We start from the raw sequence: 19,230 nt of genomic DNA, 5'->3' as shown, positions 1-19,230 counted from the left end.
TATAGGAGTACATGAGCACATAAACATCATTTCTAGAACTGCTCTGTGTCACGTCATGCATTTTACCTATCATATCATATACAAAGAGACAGCAGTTTTAAAAAAAAACAATGTTTCAGGAGTTTATTATACAGGAATGACACATGCTTATTAGATAACTGTATTTGAGTTGATGTATATGTTTTTATTTATTATTATTTCATTTTCACAAATTTAGAAAAGTAATCTAAAAGTACTCAAAAGTAATTAGTTACATTACTTTAATAAAGTAATTGAAAAAGTTATACTACTATAACATTTTAAACAGGGTAACTTGTAATCTGTAACCTATTACATTTCCAAAGTAACCTTCCAAACACTGCTAAAAGGAGACGTCCAATAGACGTATTGCAGATGAGCAAACAGCCTTAAAACTACATCTTGCAGATGTAAATTCATATGTCAAATAGACGTCTCCTAGATGTATGTGTGCTATCAGGGTACCATCCCCCAGCGTTTTTAGGTCACCCAAAACTTACCAAAGCCGAGATGGGCATCGCCGTGTCCGGCTTCCTCCCTGCTGCGTCTTAGCAGCATCGCTTCTCGGCCTTTTGGCTAAGATCAAGTGTAGTATCTGTTCTTATCAGTTTAATATCTGATACGTCCCCCATCCGGGGACTACATATTAAATGGATTTTTAGATCACGGAGCTGGAGCCGGGGCTTGCTCCGTCCACTCCATGCATCGGCCTGGTATTGCAGTGTCTCCAGGAACGGTGTGCTTTCCCTTTTTGGGGATTGCCATTTATTGTGTCGAATAGCAGAACAAGGAATGAGAGCTGCCATTGCAGATGCTGTGGTTTATTGCAAACTTTTTTCCTGATGTGTCCACCTGGGGTCTTGGACTCTTCCACTAACGATGCACCCACCTGAGGTCTTGAAGTCTTTCACAGACGAGGTGACGCATCGAATCAGGTGTGTTTGTTTAAAGAGAGTCATCTAAAACTGGCGTTGGGAAGCACCGGCCCATGAGCTTGGCAGTTTCCAGGCCAGTAACGGAAGGCACCCGTCCTTCCTTTCCCGGAGGGGGGGCGGAGGGCTAACCGTTGGTGAGGATGGTAGAGATGCAAATCAGACCTCTGGCTGACCGCCTGGGCCTTCATACTTACCTGGCAGGGGAGACACCATGATCAAGAAGGCGGTTCACCCAGGGCGAGGCTTGTCCATTGCACTCCGGCCATGCTGACCCCTGCGAATTCCCCAAATGCGGGAATCTCGACTGCATAATTTATGGTAGTGGGGGACTGCGTTCGCGCTCTCCCCTGAAATTGTTGGTGAAACAAAGCAGAAGAGGTTTTTACAGTTTTTTATTTATTTTCCTTTCAGAATGGGGAGTTCTGTCACATGCGAGATATGTGTTGTGCGCCTGTGAAACAAAGTCACTTGCGCTCTTGAAAAATCGGACCCTGGTGGGTAGTTTAGTTCGAACATAGCGCAGACCTTACTTTGAAAGTAGATTGGACTGACTGCAGCCTAGCTGTAACTGTCTCCATGTTGTTTGGTTGTCCTTTTTTTCGATTCGTATTAATTTTGTTGTCGCTTACAGCGACACCTAGTGGCCTGTCGCCGCGCCCTTTTTCACCTGGCCTCGGACTGAGCCCCTGCACAGGTGTGCCGATTTGGGTGAAGGGATCTCACTCCTTCCTGGAGTTATAGCCATTCGAGCCACCTCGGACACGCCACCTTAGCACGCTTTGAGGTCCCCTCGCCAAGGTGAATGGAAATTTCCTATTTTTTTGGATGATTATTGACAGTCAGACTCCAGAGAAGCTTTCTGTGCTGATTTGGGTGGGACTGGGCCAAATACCTGGCGCCAGGTTGCAAAAGAAGGTTTTCGACAAAATCCAAAATACCCGAAAATTTCGTCAGAGCGACGGGCCAATCTGAGACCTGCGTCTCGTTCGGCTCGAGCCAAGGATTCCGGTGACATAAGGCACGTGGCTCTGCGACCAACCGTTTGGGAGTTACGAGCGATGCCGTACTTTCCGTCGCTGCAGTTCCACCGTCAGGCCGATCGGGACAAGGCCCGGTGACGTTGCAGACAGGGGAGGGTACTACCATCCCGCAGTGTTGCAGGTGTTTTCATCTTTGTTTGATTGTCCATTTACATTACATTTTCCCTATTTTTCAGCTTACGGCGCCACCTAGTGGCCTGTCGCCGCGTCCCTTTTCACCTGGCCTCGGACTGAGCCCCTGCACAGGTGTGCCGATTTGGGTGAAGGGATCTCACTCCTTCCTGGAGTTATAGCCATTCGAGCCACCTCGGACACGCCACCTTAGCACGTTTTGAGGTCCCCTCGCCAAGGTGAATGGAAATTTCCTCTATTTTTGGATGATTATTGACACTCAGACTCCAGAGAAGCTTTCTGTGCTGATTTGGGTGGGACTGGGCCAAATACCTGGCGCCAGGTTGCAAAAGAAGGTTTTCGACAAAATCCAAAATACCCGAAAATTTCGTCAGAGCGACGGGCCAATCTGAGACCTGCGTCTCGTTCGGCTCGAGCCAAGGATTCCGGTGACATAAGGCACGTGGCTCTGCGACCAACCGTTTGGGAGTTACGAGCCATGCCGTACTTTCCGTCAGGCCGATCGGGACGAGGCCCGGTGACGTTGTAGACAGGGGAGGGTACTACCCAGATAGCACACTTACGTCTGCAAGATGTCTGTTAAAGAAATGTTGATCTGGAAAGCATCTGCCATCTACAAACGTCTGACATACGCCTTTCAGATGTCAGTTTTATATACCTTCTAAATCATAAACATCTAAAAGACATCTAATTGACATCTATCTGACATCTAAAAGGCAGTGTTGGGGAGTAACTAGTTACATGTAACAGCATTACGTAATTTAATTACAAAATGAATGTAACTGTAATTAGTTACAGTTACGAAGAAAAAATTAGTAATTAAATTAAAGTTACTTATGAAATTTTTAACGATTACAAAGGCAATTACATTTGAATATTTACACACATCCACATACAGATTTCACTGATTTCTTTCCCAAATTGCACTGACTGTTCTGAGACATACGCCCTAATAATTTCCAGAATTTTAACAGAATTTTTTGTTTTTCCCAGTCCGCCCTTCCTGTAAATTAATGGCAAAAACATGCAGTTTCATTTAATACAAATAGGCCTACTGAAGCTTGCAGTGTTGTCAGCCTCTGCCGCCTCAATATAGGAGTACATGAGCACATAAACATCATTTCTAGAACTGCTCTGTGTCACGTCATGCATTTTACCTATCATATCATATACAAAGAGACAGCAGTTTTAAAAAAAAACAATGTTTCAGGAGTTTATTATACAGGAATGACACATGCTTATTAGATAACTGTATTTGAGTTGATGTATATGTTTTTATTTATTATTATTTCATTTTCACAAATTTAGAAAAGTAATCTAAAAGTACTCAAAAGTAATTAGTTACATTACTTTAATAAAGTAATTGAAAAAGTTATACTACTATAACATTTTAAACAGGGTAACTTGTAATCTGTAACCTATTACATTTCCAAAGTAACCTTCCAAACACTGCTAAAAGGAGACGTCCAATAGACGTATTGCAGATGAGCAAACAGCCTTAAAACTACATCTTGCAGATGTAAATTCATATGTCAAATAGACGTCTCCTAGATGTATGTGTGCTATCAGGGTACCATCCCCCAGCGTTTTTAGGTCACCCAAAACTTACCAAAGCCGAGATGGGCATCGCCGTGTCCGGCTTCCTCCCTGCTGCGTCTTAGCAGCATCGCTTCTCGGCCTTTTGGCTAAGATCAAGTGTAGTATCTGTTCTTATCAGTTTAATATCTGATACGTCCCCCATCCGGGGACTACATATTAAATGGATTTTTAGATCACGGAGCTGGAGCCGGGGCTTGCTCCGTCCACTCCATGCATCGGCCTGGTATTGCAGTGTCTCCAGGAACGGTGTGCTTTCCCTTTTTGGGGATTGCCATTTATTGTGTCGAATAGCAGAACAAGGAATGAGAGCTGCCATTGCAGATGCTGTGGTTTATTGCAAACTTTTTTCCTGATGTGTCCACCTGGGGTCTTGGACTCTTCCACTAACGATGCACCCACCTGAGGTCTTGAAGTCTTTCACAGACGAGGTGACGCATCGAATCAGGTGTGTTTGTTTAAAGAGAGTCATCTAAAACTGGCGTTGGGAAGCACCGGCCCATGAGCTTGGCAGTTTCCAGGCCAGTAACGGAAGGCACCCGTCCTTCCTTTCCCGGAGGGGGGGCGGAGGGCTAACCGTTGGTGAGGATGGTAGAGATGCAAATCAGACCTCTGGCTGACCGCCTGGGCCTTCATACTTACCTGGCAGGGGAGACACCATGATCAAGAAGGCGGTTCACCCAGGGCGAGGCTTGTCCATTGCACTCCGGCCATGCTGACCCCTGCGAATTCCCCAAATGCGGGAATCTCGACTGCATAATTTATGGTAGTGGGGGACTGCGTTCGCGCTCTCCCCTGAAATTGTTGGTGAAACAAAGCAGAAGAGGTTTTTACAGTTTTTTATTTATTTTCCTTTCAGAATGGGGAGTTCTGTCACATGCGAGATATGTGTTGTGCGCCTGTGAAACAAAGTCACTTGCGCTCTTGAAAAATCGGACCCTGGTGGGTAGTTTAGTTCGAACATAGCGCAGACCTTACTTTGAAAGTAGATTGGACTGACTGCAGCCTAGCTGTAACTGTCTCCATGTTGTTTGGTTGTCCTTTTTTTCGATTCGTATTAATTTTGTTGTCGCTTACAGCGACACCTAGTGGCCTGTCGCCGCGCCCTTTTTCACCTGGCCTCGGACTGAGCCCCTGCACAGGTGTGCCGATTTGGGTGAAGGGATCTCACTCCTTCCTGGAGTTATAGCCATTCGAGCCACCTCGGACACGCCACCTTAGCACGCTTTGAGGTCCCCTCGCCAAGGTGAATGGAAATTTCCTATTTTTTTGGATGATTATTGACAGTCAGACTCCAGAGAAGCTTTCTGTGCTGATTTGGGTGGGACTGGGCCAAATACCTGGCGCCAGGTTGCAAAAGAAGGTTTTCGACAAAATCCAAAATACCCGAAAATTTCGTCAGAGCGACGGGCCAATCTGAGACCTGCGTCTCGTTCGGCTCGAGCCAAGGATTCCGGTGACATAAGGCACGTGGCTCTGCGACCAACCGTTTGGGAGTTACGAGCGATGCCGTACTTTCCGTCGCTGCAGTTCCACCGTCAGGCCGATCGGGACAAGGCCCGGTGACGTTGCAGACAGGGGAGGGTACTACCATCCCGCAGTGTTGCAGGTGTTTTCATCTTTGTTTGATTGTCCATTTACATTACATTTTCCCTATTTTTCAGCTTACGGCGCCACCTAGTGGCCTGTCGCCGCGTCCCTTTTCACCTGGCCTCGGACTGAGCCCCTGCACAGGTGTGCCGATTTGGGTGAAGGGATCTCACTCCTTCCTGGAGTTATAGCCATTCGAGCCACCTCGGACACGCCACCTTAGCACGTTTTGAGGTCCCCTCGCCAAGGTGAATGGAAATTTCCTCTATTTTTGGATGATTATTGACACTCAGACTCCAGAGAAGCTTTCTGTGCTGATTTGGGTGGGACTGGGCCAAATACCTGGCGCCAGGTTGCAAAAGAAGGTTTTCGACAAAATCCAAAATACCCGAAAATTTCGTCAGAGCGACGGGCCAATCTGAGACCTGCGTCTCGTTCGGCTCGAGCCAAGGATTCCGGTGACATAAGGCACGTGGCTCTGCGACCAACCGTTTGGGAGTTACGAGCCATGCCGTACTTTCCGTCAGGCCGATCGGGACGAGGCCCGGTGACGTTGTAGACAGGGGAGGGTACTACCCAGATAGCACACTTACGTCTGCAAGATGTCTGTTAAAGAAATGTTGATCTGGAAAGCATCTGCCATCTACAAACGTCTGACATACGCCTTTCAGATGTCAGTTTTATATACCTTCTAAATCATAAACATCTAAAAGACATCTAATTGACATCTATCTGACATCTAAAAGGCAGTGTTGGGGAGTAACTAGTTACATGTAACAGCATTACGTAATTTAATTACAAAATGAATGTAACTGTAATTAGTTACAGTTACGAAGAAAAAATTAGTAATTAAATTAAAGTTACTTATGAAATTTTTAACGATTACAAAGGCAATTACATTTGAATATTTACACACATCCACATACAGATTTCACTGATTTCTTTCCCAAATTGCACTGACTGTTCTGAGACATACGCCCTAATAATTTCCAGAATTTTAACAGAATTTTTTGTTTTTCCCAGTCCGCCCTTCCTGTAAATTAATGGCAAAAACATGCAGTTTCATTTAATACAAATAGGCCTACTGAAGCTTGCAGTGTTGTCAGCCTCTGCCGCCTCAATATAGGAGTACATGAGCACATAAACATCATTTCTAGAACTGCTCTGTGTCACGTCATGCATTTTACCTATCATATCATATACAAAGAGACAGCAGTTTAAAAAAAAACCAATGTTTCAGGAGTTTATTATACAGGAATGACACATGCTTATTAGATAACTGTATTTGAGTTGATGTATATGTTTTTATTTATTATTATTTCATTTTCACAAATTTAGAAAAGTAATCTAAAAGTACTCAAAAGTAATTAGTTACATTACTTTAATAAAGTAATTGAAAAAGTTATACTACTATAACATTTTAAACAGGGTAACTTGTAATCTGTAACCTATTACATTTCCAAAGTAACCTTCCAAACACTGCTAAAAGGAGACGTCCAATAGACGTATTGCAGATGAGCAAACAGCCTTAAAACTACATCTTGCAGATGTAAATTCATATGTCAAATAGACGTCTCCTAGATGTATGTGTGCTATCAGGGTACCATCCCCCAGCGTTTTTAGGTCACCCAAAACTTACCAAAGCCGAGATGGGCATCGCCGTGTCCGGCTTCCTCCCTGCTGCGTCTTAGCAGCATCGCTTCTCGGCCTTTTGGCTAAGATCAAGTGTAGTATCTGTTCTTATCAGTTTAATATCTGATACGTCCCCCATCCGGGGACTACATATTAAATGGATTTTTAGATCACGGAGCTGGAGCCGGGGCTTGCTCCGTCCACTCCATGCATCGGCCTGGTATTGCAGTGTCTCCAGGAACGGTGTGCTTTCCCTTTTTGGGGATTGCCATTTATTGTGTCGAATAGCAGAACAAGGAATGAGAGCTGCCATTGCAGATGCTGTGGTTTATTGCAAACTTTTTTCCTGATGTGTCCACCTGGGGTCTTGGACTCTTCCACTAACGATGCACCCACCTGAGGTCTTGAAGTCTTTCACAGACGAGGTGACGCATCGAATCAGGTGTGTTTGTTTAAAGAGAGTCATCTAAAACTGGCGTTGGGAAGCACCGGCCCATGAGCTTGGCAGTTTCCAGGCCAGTAACGGAAGGCACCCGTCCTTCCTTTCCCGGAGGGGGGGCGGAGGGCTAACCGTTGGTGAGGATGGTAGAGATGCAAATCAGACCTCTGGCTGACCGCCTGGGCCTTCATACTTACCTGGCAGGGGAGACACCATGATCAAGAAGGCGGTTCACCCAGGGCGAGGCTTGTCCATTGCACTCCGGCCATGCTGACCCCTGCGAATTCCCCAAATGCGGGAATCTCGACTGCATAATTTATGGTAGTGGGGGACTGCGTTCGCGCTCTCCCCTGAAATTGTTGGTGAAACAAAGCAGAAGAGGTTTTTACAGTTTTTTATTTATTTTCCTTTCAGAATGGGGAGTTCTGTCACATGCGAGATATGTGTTGTGCGCCTGTGAAACAAAGTCACTTGCGCTCTTGAAAAATCGGACCCTGGTGGGTAGTTTAGTTCGAACATAGCGCAGACCTTACTTTGAAAGTAGATTGGACTGACTGCAGCCTAGCTGTAACTGTCTCCATGTTGTTTGGTTGTCCTTTTTTTCGATTCGTATTAATTTTGTTGTCGCTTACAGCGACACCTAGTGGCCTGTCGCCGCGCCCTTTTTCACCTGGCCTCGGACTGAGCCCCTGCACAGGTGTGCCGATTTGGGTGAAGGGATCTCACTCCTTCCTGGAGTTATAGCCATTCGAGCCACCTCGGACACGCCACCTTAGCACGCTTTGAGGTCCCCTCGCCAAGGTGAATGGAAATTTCCTATTTTTTTGGATGATTATTGACAGTCAGACTCCAGAGAAGCTTTCTGTGCTGATTTGGGTGGGACTGGGCCAAATACCTGGCGCCAGGTTGCAAAAGAAGGTTTTCGACAAAATCCAAAATACCCGAAAATTTCGTCAGAGCGACGGGCCAATCTGAGACCTGCGTCTCGTTCGGCTCGAGCCAAGGATTCCGGTGACATAAGGCACGTGGCTCTGCGACCAACCGTTTGGGAGTTACGAGCGATGCCGTACTTTCCGTCGCTGCAGTTCCACCGTCAGGCCGATCGGGACAAGGCCCGGTGACGTTGCAGACAGGGGAGGGTACTACCATCCCGCAGTGTTGCAGGTGTTTTCATCTTTGTTTGATTGTCCATTTACATTACATTTTCCCTATTTTTCAGCTTACGGCGCCACCTAGTGGCCTGTCGCCGCGTCCCTTTTCACCTGGCCTCGGACTGAGCCCCTGCACAGGTGTGCCGATTTGGGTGAAGGGATCTCACTCCTTCCTGGAGTTATAGCCATTCGAGCCACCTCGGACACGCCACCTTAGCACGTTTTGAGGTCCCCTCGCCAAGGTGAATGGAAATTTCCTCTATTTTTGGATGATTATTGACACTCAGACTCCAGAGAAGCTTTCTGTGCTGATTTGGGTGGGACTGGGCCAAATACCTGGCGCCAGGTTGCAAAAGAAGGTTTTCGACAAAATCCAAAATACCCGAAAATTTCGTCAGAGCGACGGGCCAATCTGAGACCTGCGTCTCGTTCGGCTCGAGCCAAGGATTCCGGTGACATAAGGCACGTGGCTCTGCGACCAACCGTTTGGGAGTTACGAGCCATGCCGTACTTTCCGTCAGGCCGATCGGGACGAGGCCCGGTGACGTTGTAGACAGGGGAGGGTACTACCCAGATAGCACACTTACGTCTGCAAGATGTCTGTTAAAGAAATGTTGATCTGGAAAGCATCTGCCATCTACAAACGTCTGACATACGCCTTTCAGATGTCAGTTTTATATACCTTCTAAATCATAAACATCTAAAAGACATCTAATTGACATCTATCTGACATCTAAAAGGCAGTGTTGGGGAGTAACTAGTTACATGTAACAGCATTACGTAATTTAATTACAAAATGAATGTAACTGTAATTAGTTACAGTTACGAAGAAAAAATTAGTAATTAAATTAAAGTTACTTATGAAATTTTTAACGATTACAAAGGCAATTACATTTGAATATTTACACACATCCACATACAGATTTCACTGATTTCTTTCCCAAATTGCACTGACTGTTCTGAGACATACGCCCTAATAATTTCCAGAATTTTAACAGAATTTTTTGTTTTTCCCAGTCCGCCCTTCCTGTAAATTAATGGCAAAAACATGCAGTTTCATTTAATACAAATAGGCCTACTGAAGCTTGCAGTGTTGTCAGCCTCTGCCGCCTCAATATAGGAGTACATGAGCACATAAACATCATTTCTAGAACTGCTCTGTGTCACGTCATGCATTTTACCTATCATATCATATACAAAGAGACAGCAGTTTTAAAAAAAAACAATGTTTCAGGAGTTTATTATACAGGAATGACACATGCTTATTAGATAACTGTATTTGAGTTGATGTATATGTTTTTATTTATTATTATTTCATTTTCACAAATTTAGAAAAGTAATCTAAAAGTACTCAAAAGTAATTAGTTACATTACTTTAATAAAGTAATTGAAAAAGTTATACTACTATAACATTTTAAACAGGGTAACTTGTAATCTGTAACCTATTACATTTCCAAAGTAACCTTCCAAACACTGCTAAAAGGAGACGTCCAATAGACGTATTGCAGATGAGCAAACAGCCTTAAAACTACATCTTGCAGATGTAAATTCATATGTCAAATAGACGTCTCCTAGATGTATGTGTGCTATCAGGGTACCATCCCCCAGCGTTTTTAGGTCACCCAAAACTTACCAAAGCCGAGATGGGCATCGCCGTGTCCGGCTTCCTCCCTGCTGCGTCTTAGCAGCATCGCTTCTCGGCCTTTTGGCTAAGATCAAGTGTAGTATCTGTTCTTATCAGTTTAATATCTGATACGTCCCCCATCCGGGGACTACATATTAAATGGATTTTTAGATCACGGAGCTGGAGCCGGGGCTTGCTCCGTCCACTCCATGCATCGGCCTGGTATTGCAGTGTCTCCAGGAACGGTGTGCTTTCCCTTTTTGGGGATTGCCATTTATTGTGTCGAATAGCAGAACAAGGAATGAGAGCTGCCATTGCAGATGCTGTGGTTTATTGCAAACTTTTTTCCTGATGTGTCCACCTGGGGTCTTGGACTCTTCCACTAACGATGCACCCACCTGAGGTCTTGAAGTCTTTCACAGACGAGGTGACGCATCGAATCAGGTGTGTTTGTTTAAAGAGAGTCATCTAAAACTGGCGTTGGGAAGCACCGGCCCATGAGCTTGGCAGTTTCCAGGCCAGTAACGGAAGGCACCCGTCCTTCCTTTCCCGGAGGGGGGGCGGAGGGCTAACCGTTGGTGAGGATGGTAGAGATGCAAATCAGACCTCTGGCTGACCGCCTGGGCCTTCATACTTACCTGGCAGGGGAGACACCATGATCAAGAAGGCGGTTCACCCAGGGCGAGGCTTGTCCATTGCACTCCGGCCATGCTGACCCCTGCGAATTCCCCAAATGCGGGAATCTCGACTGCATAATTTATGGTAGTGGGGGACTGCGTTCGCGCTCTCCCCTGAAATTGTTGGTGAAACAAAGCAGAAGAGGTTTTTACAGTTTTTTATTTATTTTCCTTTCAGAATGGGGAGTTCTGTCACATGCGAGATATGTGTTGTGCGCCTGTGAAACAAAGTCACTTGCGCTCTTGAAAAATCGGACCCTGGTGGGTAGTTTAGTTCGAACATAGCGCAGACCTTACTTTGAAAGTAGATTGGACTGACTGCAGCCTAGCTGTAACTGTCTCCATGTTGTTTGGTTGTCCTTTTTTTCGATTCGTATTAATTTTGTTGTCGCTTACAGCGACACCTAGTGGCCTGTCGCCGCGCCCTTTTTCACCTGGCCTCGGACTGAGCCCCTGCACAGGTGTGCCGATTTGGGTGAAGGGATCTCACTCCTTCCTGGAGTTATAGCCATTCGAGCCACCTCGGACACGCCACCTTAGCACGCTTTGAGGTCCCCTCGCCAAGGTGAATGGAAATTTCCTATTTTTTTGGATGATTATTGACAGTCAGACTCCAGAGAAGCTTTCTGTGCTGATTTGGGTGGGACTGGGCCAAATACCTGGCGCCAGGTTGCAAAAGAAGGTTTTCGACAAAATCCAAAATACCCGAAAATTTCGTCAGAGCGACGGGCCAATCTGAGACCTGCGTCTCGTTCGGCTCGAGCCAAGGATTCCGGTGACATAAGGCACGTGGCTCTGCGACCAACCGTTTGGGAGTTACGAGCGATGCCGTACTTTCCGTCGCTGCAGTTCCACCGTCAGGCCGATCGGGACAAGGCCCGGTGACGTTGCAGACAGGGGAGGGTACTACCATCCCGCAGTGTTGCAGGTGTTTTCATCTTTGTTTGATTGTCCATTTACATTACATTTTCCCTATTTTTCAGCTTACGGCGCCACCTAGTGGCCTGTCGCCGCGTCCCTTTTCACCTGGCCTCGGACTGAGCCCCTGCACAGGTGTGCCGATTTGGGTGAAGGGATCTCACTCCTTCCTGGAGTTATAGCCATTCGAGCCACCTCGGACACGCCACCTTAGCACGTTTTGAGGTCCCCTCGCCAAGGTGAATGGAAATTTCCTCTATTTTTGGATGATTATTGACACTCAGACTCCAGAGAAGCTTTCTGTGCTGATTTGGGTGGGACTGGGCCAAATACCTGGCGCCAGGTTGCAAAAGAAGGTTTTCGACAAAATCCAAAATACCCGAAAATTTCGTCAGAGCGACGGGCCAATCTGAGACCTGCGTCTCGTTCGGCTCGAGCCAAGGATTCCGGTGACATAAGGCACGTGGCTCTGCGACCAACCGTTTGGGAGTTACGAGCCATGCCGTACTTTCCGTCAGGCCGATCGGGACGAGGCCCGGTGACGTTGTAGACAGGGGAGGGTACTACCCAGATAGCACACTTACGTCTGCAAGATGTCTGTTAAAGAAATGTTGATCTGGAAAGCATCTGCCATCTACAAACGTCTGACATACGCCTTTCAGATGTCAGTTTTATATACCTTCTAAATCATAAACATCTAAAAGACATCTAATTGACATCTATCTGACATCTAAAAGGCAGTGTTGGGGAGTAACTAGTTACATGTAACAGCATTACGTAATTTAATTACAAAATGAATGTAACTGTAATTAGTTACAGTTACGAAGAAAAAATTAGTAATTAAATTAAAGTTACTTATGAAATTTTTAACGATTACAAAGGCAATTACATTTGAATATTTACACACATCCACATACAGATTTCACTGATTTCTTTCCCAAATTGCACTGACTGTTCTGAGACATACGCCCTAATAATTTCCAGAATTTTAACAGAATTTTTTGTTTTTCCCAGTCCGCCCTTCCTGTAAATTAATGGCAAAAACATGCAGTTTCATTTAATACAAATAGGCCTACTGAAGCTTGCAGTGTTGTCAGCCTCTGCCGCCTCAATATAGGAGTACATGAGCACATAAACATCATTTCTAGAACTGCTCTGTGTCACGTCATGCATTTTACCTATCATATCATATACAAAGAGACAGCAGTTTTAAAAAAAAACAATGTTTCAGGAGTTTATTATACAGGAATGACACATGCTTATTAGATAACTGTATTTGAGTTGATGTATATGTTTTTATTTATTATTATTTCATTTTCACAAATTTAGAAAAGTAATCTAAAAGTACTCAAAAGTAATTAGTTACATTACTTTAATAAAGTAATTGAAAAAGTTATACTACTATAACATTTTAAACAGGGTAACTTGTAATCTGTAACCTATTACATTTCCAAAGTAACCTTCCAAACACTGCTAAAAGGAGACGTCCAATAGACGTATTGCAGATGAGCAAACAGCCTTAAAACTACATCTTGCAGATGTAAATTCATATGTCAAATAGACGTCTCCTAGATGTATGTGTGCTATCAGGGTACCATCCCCCAGCGTTTTTAGGTCACCCAAAACTTACCAAAGCCGAGATGGGCATCGCCGTGTCCGGCTTCCTCCCTGCTGCGTCTTAGCAGCATCGCTTCTCGGCCTTTTGGCTAAGATCAAGTGTAGTATCTGTTCTTATCAGTTTAATATCTGATACGTCCCCCATCCGGGGACTACATATTAAATGGATTTTTAGATCACGGAGCTGGAGCCGGGGCTTGCTCCGTCCACTCCATGCATCGGCCTGGTATTGCAGTGTCTCCAGGAACGGTGTGCTTTCCCTTTTTGGGGATTGCCATTTATTGTGTCGAATAGCAGAACAAGGAATGAGAGCTGCCATTGCAGATGCTGTGGTTTATTGCAAACTTTTTTCCTGATGTGTCCACCTGGGGTCTTGGACTCTTCCACTAACGATGCACCCACCTGAGGTCTTGAAGTCTTTCACAGACGAGGTGACGCATCGAATCAGGTGTGTTTGTTTAAAGAGAGTCATCTAAAACTGGCGTTGGGAAGCACCGGCCCATGAGCTTGGCAGTTTCCAGGCCAGTAACGGAAGGCACCCGTCCTTCCTTTCCCGGAGGGGGGGCGGAGGGCTAACCGTTGGTGAGGATGGTAGAGATGCAAATCAGACCTCTGGCTGACCGCCTGGGCCTTCATACTTACCTGGCAGGGGAGACACCATGATCAAGAAGGCGGTTCACCCAGGGCGAGGCTTGTCCATTGCACTCCGGCCATGCTGACCCCTGCGAATTCCCCAAATGCGGGAATCTCGACTGCATAATTTATGGTAGTGGGGGACTGCGTTCGCGCTCTCCCCTGAAATTGTTGGTGAAACAAAGCAGAAGAGGTTTTTACAGTTTTTTATTTATTTTCCTTTCAGAATGGGGAGTTCTGTCACATGCGAGATATGTGTTGTGCGCCTGTGAAACAAAGTCACTTGCGCTCTTGAAAAATCGGACCCTGGTGGGTAGTTTAGTTCGAACATAGCGCAGACCTTACTTTGAAAGTAGATTGGACTGACTGCAGCCTAGCTGTAACTGTCTCCATGTTGTTTGGTTGTCCTTTTTTTCGATTCGTATTAATTTTGTTGTCGCTTACAGCGACACCTAGTGGCCTGTCGCCGCGCCCTTTTTCACCTGGCCTCGGACTGAGCCCCTGCACAGGTGTGCCGATTTGGGTGAAGGGATCTCACTCCTTCCTGGAGTTATAGCCATTCGAGCCACCTCGGACACGCCACCTTAGCACGCTTTGAGGTCCCCTCGCCAAGGTGAATGGAAATTTCCTATTTTTTTGGATGATTATTGACAGTCAGACTCCAGAGAAGCTTTCTGTGCTGATTTGGGTGGGACTGGGCCAAATACCTGGCGCCAGGTTGCAAAAGAAGGTTTTCGACAAAATCCAAAATACCCGAAAATTTCGTCAGAGCGACGGGCCAATCTGAGACCTGCGTCTCGTTCGGCTCGAGCCAAGGATTCCGGTGACATAAGGCACGTGGCTCTGCGACCAACCGTTTGGGAGTTACGAGCGATGCCGTACTTTCCGTCGCTGCAGTTCCACCGTCAGGCCGATCGGGACAAGGCCCGGTGACGTTGCAGACAGGGGAGGGTACTACCATCCCGCAGTGTTGCAGGTGTTTTCATCTTTGTTTGATTGTCCATTTACATTACATTTTCCCTATTTTTCAGCTTACGGCGCCACCTAGTGGCCTGTCGCCGCGTCCCTTTTCACCTGGCCTCGGACTGAGCCCCTGCACAGGTGTGCCGATTTGGGTGAAGGGATCTCACTCCTTCCTGGAGTTATAGCCATTCGAGCCACCTCGGACACGCCACCTTAGCACGTTTTGAGGTCCCCTCGCCAAGGTGAATGGAAATTTCCTCTATTTTTGGATGATTATTGACACTCAGACTCCAGAGAAGCTTTCTGTGCTGATTTGGGTGGGACTGGGCCAAATACCTGGCGCCAGGTTGCAAAAGAAGGTTTTCGACAAAATCCAAAATACCCGAAAATTTCGTCAGAGCGACGGGCCAATCTGAGACCTGCGTCTCGTTCGGCTCGAGCCAAGGATTCCGGTGACATAAGGCACGTGGCTCTGCGACCAACCGTTTGGGAGTTACGAGCCATGCCGTACTTTCCGTCAGGCCGATCGGGACGAGGCCCGGTGACGTTGTAGACAGGGGAGGGTACTACCCAGATAGCACACTTACGTCTGCAAGATGTCTGTTAAAGAAATGTTGATCTGGAAAGCATCTGCCATCTACAAACGTCTGACATACGCCTTTCAGATGTCAGTTTTATATACCTTCTAAATCATAAACATCTAAAAGACATCTAATTGACATCTATCTGACATCTAAAAGGCAGTGTTGGGGAGTAACTAGTTACATGTAACAGCATTACGTAATTTAATTACAAAATGAATGTAACTGTAATTAGTTACAGTTACGAAGAAAAAATTAGTAATTAAATTAAAGTTACTTATGAAATTTTTAACGATTACAAAGGCAATTACATTTGAATATTTACACACATCCACATACAGATTTCACTGATTTCTTTCCCAAATTGCACTGACTGTTCTGAGACATACGCCCTAATAATTTCCAGAATTTTAACAGAATTTTTTGTTTTTCCCAGTCCGCCCTTCCTGTAAATTAATGGCAAAAACATGCAGTTTCATTTAATACAAATAGGCCTACTGAAGCTTGCAGTGTTGTCAGCCTCTGCCGCCTCAATATAGGAGTACATGAGCACATAAACATCATTTCTAGAACTGCTCTGTGTCACGTCATGCATTTTACCTATCATATCATATACAAAGAGACAGCAGTTTTAAAAAAAAACAATGTTTCAGGAGTTTATTATACAGGAATGACACATGCTTATTAGATAACTGTATTTGAGTTGATGTATATGTTTTTATTTATTATTATTTCATTTTCACAAATTTAGAAAAGTAATCTAAAAGTACTCAAAAGTAATTAGTTACATTACTTTAATAAAGTAATTGAAAAAGTTATACTACTATAACATTTTAAACAGGGTAACTTGTAATCTGTAACCTATTACATTTCCAAAGTAACCTTCCAAACACTGCTAAAAGGAGACGTCCAATAGACGTATTGCAGATGAGCAAACAGCCTTAAAACTACATCTTGCAGATGTAAATTCATATGTCAAATAGACGTCTCCTAGATGTATGTGTGCTATCAGGGTACCATCCCCCAGCGTTTTTAGGTCACCCAAAACTTACCAAAGCCGAGATGGGCATCGCCGTGTCCGGCTTCCTCCCTGCTGCGTCTTAGCAGCATCGCTTCTCGGCCTTTTGGCTAAGATCAAGTGTAGTATCTGTTCTTATCAGTTTAATATCTGATACGTCCCCCATCCGGGGACTACATATTAAATGGATTTTTAGATCACGGAGCTGGAGCCGGGGCTTGCTCCGTCCACTCCATGCATCGGCCTGGTATTGCAGTGTCTCCAGGAACGGTGTGCTTTCCCTTTTTGGGGATTGCCATTTATTGTGTCGAATAGCAGAACAAGGAATGAGAGCTGCCATTGCAGATGCTGTGGTTTATTGCAAACTTTTTTCCTGATGTGTCCACCTGGGGTCTTGGACTCTTCCACTAACGATGCACCCACCTGAGGTCTTGAAGTCTTTCACAGACGAGGTGACGCATCGAATCAGGTGTGTTTGTTTAAAGAGAGTCATCTAAAACTGGCGTTGGGAAGCACCGGCCCATGAGCTTGGCAGTTTCCAGGCCAGTAACGGAAGGCACCCGTCCTTCCTTTCCCGGAGGGGGGGCGGAGGGCTAACCGTTGGTGAGGATGGTAGAGATGCAAATCAGACCTCTGGCTGACCGCCTGGGCCTTCATACTTACCTGGCAGGGGAGACACCATGATCAAGAAGGCGGTTCACCCAGGGCGAGGCTTGTCCATTGCACTCCGGCCATGCTGACCCCTGCGAATTCCCCAAATGCGGGAATCTCGACTGCATAATTTATGGTAGTGGGGGACTGCGTTCGCGCTCTCCCCTGAAATTGTTGGTGAAACAAAGCAGAAGAGGTTTTTACAGTTTTTTATTTATTTTCCTTTCAGAATGGGGAGTTCTGTCACATGCGAGATATGTGTTGTGCGCCTGTGAAACAAAGTCACTTGCGCTCTTGAAAAATCGGACCCTGGTGGGTAGTTTAGTTCGAACATAGCGCAGACCTTACTTTGAAAGTAGATTGGACTGACTGCAGCCTAGCTGTAACTGTCTCCATGTTGTTTGGTTGTCCTTTTTTTCGATTCGTATTAATTTTGTTGTCGCTTACAGCGACACCTAGTGGCCTGTCGCCGCGCCCTTTTTCACCTGGCCTCGGACTGAGCCCCTGCACAGGTGTGCCGATTTGGGTGAAGGGATCTCACTCCTTCCTGGAGTTATAGCCATTCGAGCCACCTCGGACACGCCACCTTAGCACGCTTTGAGGTCCCCTCGCCAAGGTGAATGGAAATTTCCTATTTTTTTGGATGATTATTGACAGTCAGACTCCAGAGAAGCTTTCTGTGCTGATTTGGGTGGGACTGGGCCAAATACCTGGCGCCAGGTTGCAAAAGAAGGTTTTCGACAAAATCCAAAATACCCGAAAATTTCGTCAGAGCGACGGGCCAATCTGAGACCTGCGTCTCGTTCGGCTCGAGCCAAGGATTCCGGTGACATAAGGCACGTGGCTCTGCGACCAACCGTTTGGGAGTTACGAGCGATGCCGTACTTTCCGTCGCTGCAGTTCCACCGTCAGGCCGATCGGGACAAGGCCCGGTGACGTTGCAGACAGGGGAGGGTACTACCATCCCGCAGTGTTGCAGGTGTTTTCATCTTTGTTTGATTGTCCATTTACATTACATTTTCCCTATTTTTCAGCTTACGGCGCCACCTAGTGGCCTGTCGCCGCGTCCCTTTTCACCTGGCCTCGGACTGAGCCCCTGCACAGGTGTGCCGATTTGGGTGAAGGGATCTCACTCCTTCCTGGAGTTATAGCCATTCGAGCCACCTCGGACACGCCACCTTAGCACGTTTTGAGGTCCCCTCGCCAAGGTGAATGGAAATTTCCTCTATTTTTGGATGATTATTGACACTCAGACTCCAGAGAAGCTTTCTGTGCTGATTTGGGTGGGACTGGGCCAAATACCTGGCGCCAGGTTGCAAAAGAAGGTTTTCGACAAAATCCAAAATACCCGAAAATTTCGTCAGAGCGACGGGCCAATCTGAGACCTGCGTCTCGTTCGGCTCGAGCCAAGGATTCCGGTGACATAAGGCACGTGGCTCTGCGACCAACCGTTTGGGAGTTACGAGCCATGCCGTACTTTCCGTCAGGCCGATCGGGACGAGGCCCGGTGACGTTGTAGACAGGGGAGGGTACTACCCAGATAGCACACTTACGTCTGCAAGATGTCTGTTAAAGAAATGTTGATCTGGAAAGCATCTGCCATCTACAAACGTCTGACATACGCCTTTCAGATGTCAGTTTTATATACCTTCTAAATCATAAACATCTAAAAGACATCTAATTGACATCTATCTGACATCTAAAAGGCAGTGTTGGGGAGTAACTAGTTACATGTAACAGCATTACGTAATTTAATTACAAAATGAATGTAACTGTAATTAGTTACAGTTACGAAGAAAAAATTAGTAATTAAATTAAAGTTACTTATGAAATTTTTAACGATTACAAAGGCAATTACATTTGAATATTTACACACATCCACATACAGATTTCACTGATTTCTTTCCCAAATTGCACTGACTGTTCTGAGACATACGCCCTAATAATTTCCAGAATTTTAACAGAATTTTTTGTTTTTCCCAGTCCGCCCTTCCTGTAAATTAATGGCAAAAACA

The 19,230-nt window shown here is 45.7% G+C and overlaps 1 protein-coding gene and 12 non-coding genes across 21 annotated transcripts in view; all 13 read left to right on the top strand.

Moving 5' to 3' along the window:
- Window positions 1-19,230, top strand: part of LOC127944872 (uncharacterized) — a 352,827-nt gene that overhangs the window by 115,291 nt on the left and 218,306 nt on the right. The window lies entirely within an intron of this gene.
- Window positions 575-765, top strand: LOC127945485 (U2 spliceosomal RNA). The gene has a single exon (XR_008150816.1). It is a non-coding gene; the product is annotated as a U2 spliceosomal RNA (small nuclear RNA).
- LOC127945240 (U1 spliceosomal RNA) lies at window positions 1,140-1,303 on the top strand. Its single transcript, XR_008150587.1, has one exon. It is a non-coding gene; the product is annotated as a U1 spliceosomal RNA (small nuclear RNA).
- LOC127945484 (U2 spliceosomal RNA) lies at window positions 3,791-3,981 on the top strand. The gene has a single exon (XR_008150815.1). It is a non-coding gene; the product is annotated as a U2 spliceosomal RNA (small nuclear RNA).
- LOC127945239 (U1 spliceosomal RNA) lies at window positions 4,356-4,519 on the top strand. The gene has a single exon (XR_008150585.1). It is a non-coding gene; the product is annotated as a U1 spliceosomal RNA (small nuclear RNA).
- On the top strand, window positions 7,007-7,197 carry LOC127945483 (U2 spliceosomal RNA). Its single transcript, XR_008150814.1, has one exon. It is a non-coding gene; the product is annotated as a U2 spliceosomal RNA (small nuclear RNA).
- On the top strand, window positions 7,572-7,735 carry LOC127945238 (U1 spliceosomal RNA). The gene has a single exon (XR_008150584.1). It is a non-coding gene; the product is annotated as a U1 spliceosomal RNA (small nuclear RNA).
- On the top strand, window positions 10,223-10,413 carry LOC127945482 (U2 spliceosomal RNA). Its single transcript, XR_008150813.1, has one exon. It is a non-coding gene; the product is annotated as a U2 spliceosomal RNA (small nuclear RNA).
- LOC127945237 (U1 spliceosomal RNA) lies at window positions 10,788-10,951 on the top strand. The gene has a single exon (XR_008150583.1). It is a non-coding gene; the product is annotated as a U1 spliceosomal RNA (small nuclear RNA).
- On the top strand, window positions 13,439-13,629 carry LOC127945481 (U2 spliceosomal RNA). Its single transcript, XR_008150812.1, has one exon. It is a non-coding gene; the product is annotated as a U2 spliceosomal RNA (small nuclear RNA).
- On the top strand, window positions 14,004-14,167 carry LOC127945236 (U1 spliceosomal RNA). Its single transcript, XR_008150582.1, has one exon. It is a non-coding gene; the product is annotated as a U1 spliceosomal RNA (small nuclear RNA).
- On the top strand, window positions 16,655-16,845 carry LOC127945480 (U2 spliceosomal RNA). The gene has a single exon (XR_008150811.1). It is a non-coding gene; the product is annotated as a U2 spliceosomal RNA (small nuclear RNA).
- On the top strand, window positions 17,220-17,383 carry LOC127945235 (U1 spliceosomal RNA). The gene has a single exon (XR_008150581.1). It is a non-coding gene; the product is annotated as a U1 spliceosomal RNA (small nuclear RNA).

The sequence above is a fragment of the Carassius gibelio genome, chromosome A23, assembly GCF_023724105.1.
Source record: "Carassius gibelio isolate Cgi1373 ecotype wild population from Czech Republic chromosome A23, carGib1.2-hapl.c, whole genome shotgun sequence".
Taxonomy (NCBI): Eukaryota; Metazoa; Chordata; class Actinopteri; order Cypriniformes; family Cyprinidae; genus Carassius; species Carassius gibelio.
The sequence above is the reverse complement of the archived record's forward strand: the minus strand, read 5'-3'. Positions and strand labels throughout refer to the sequence as shown.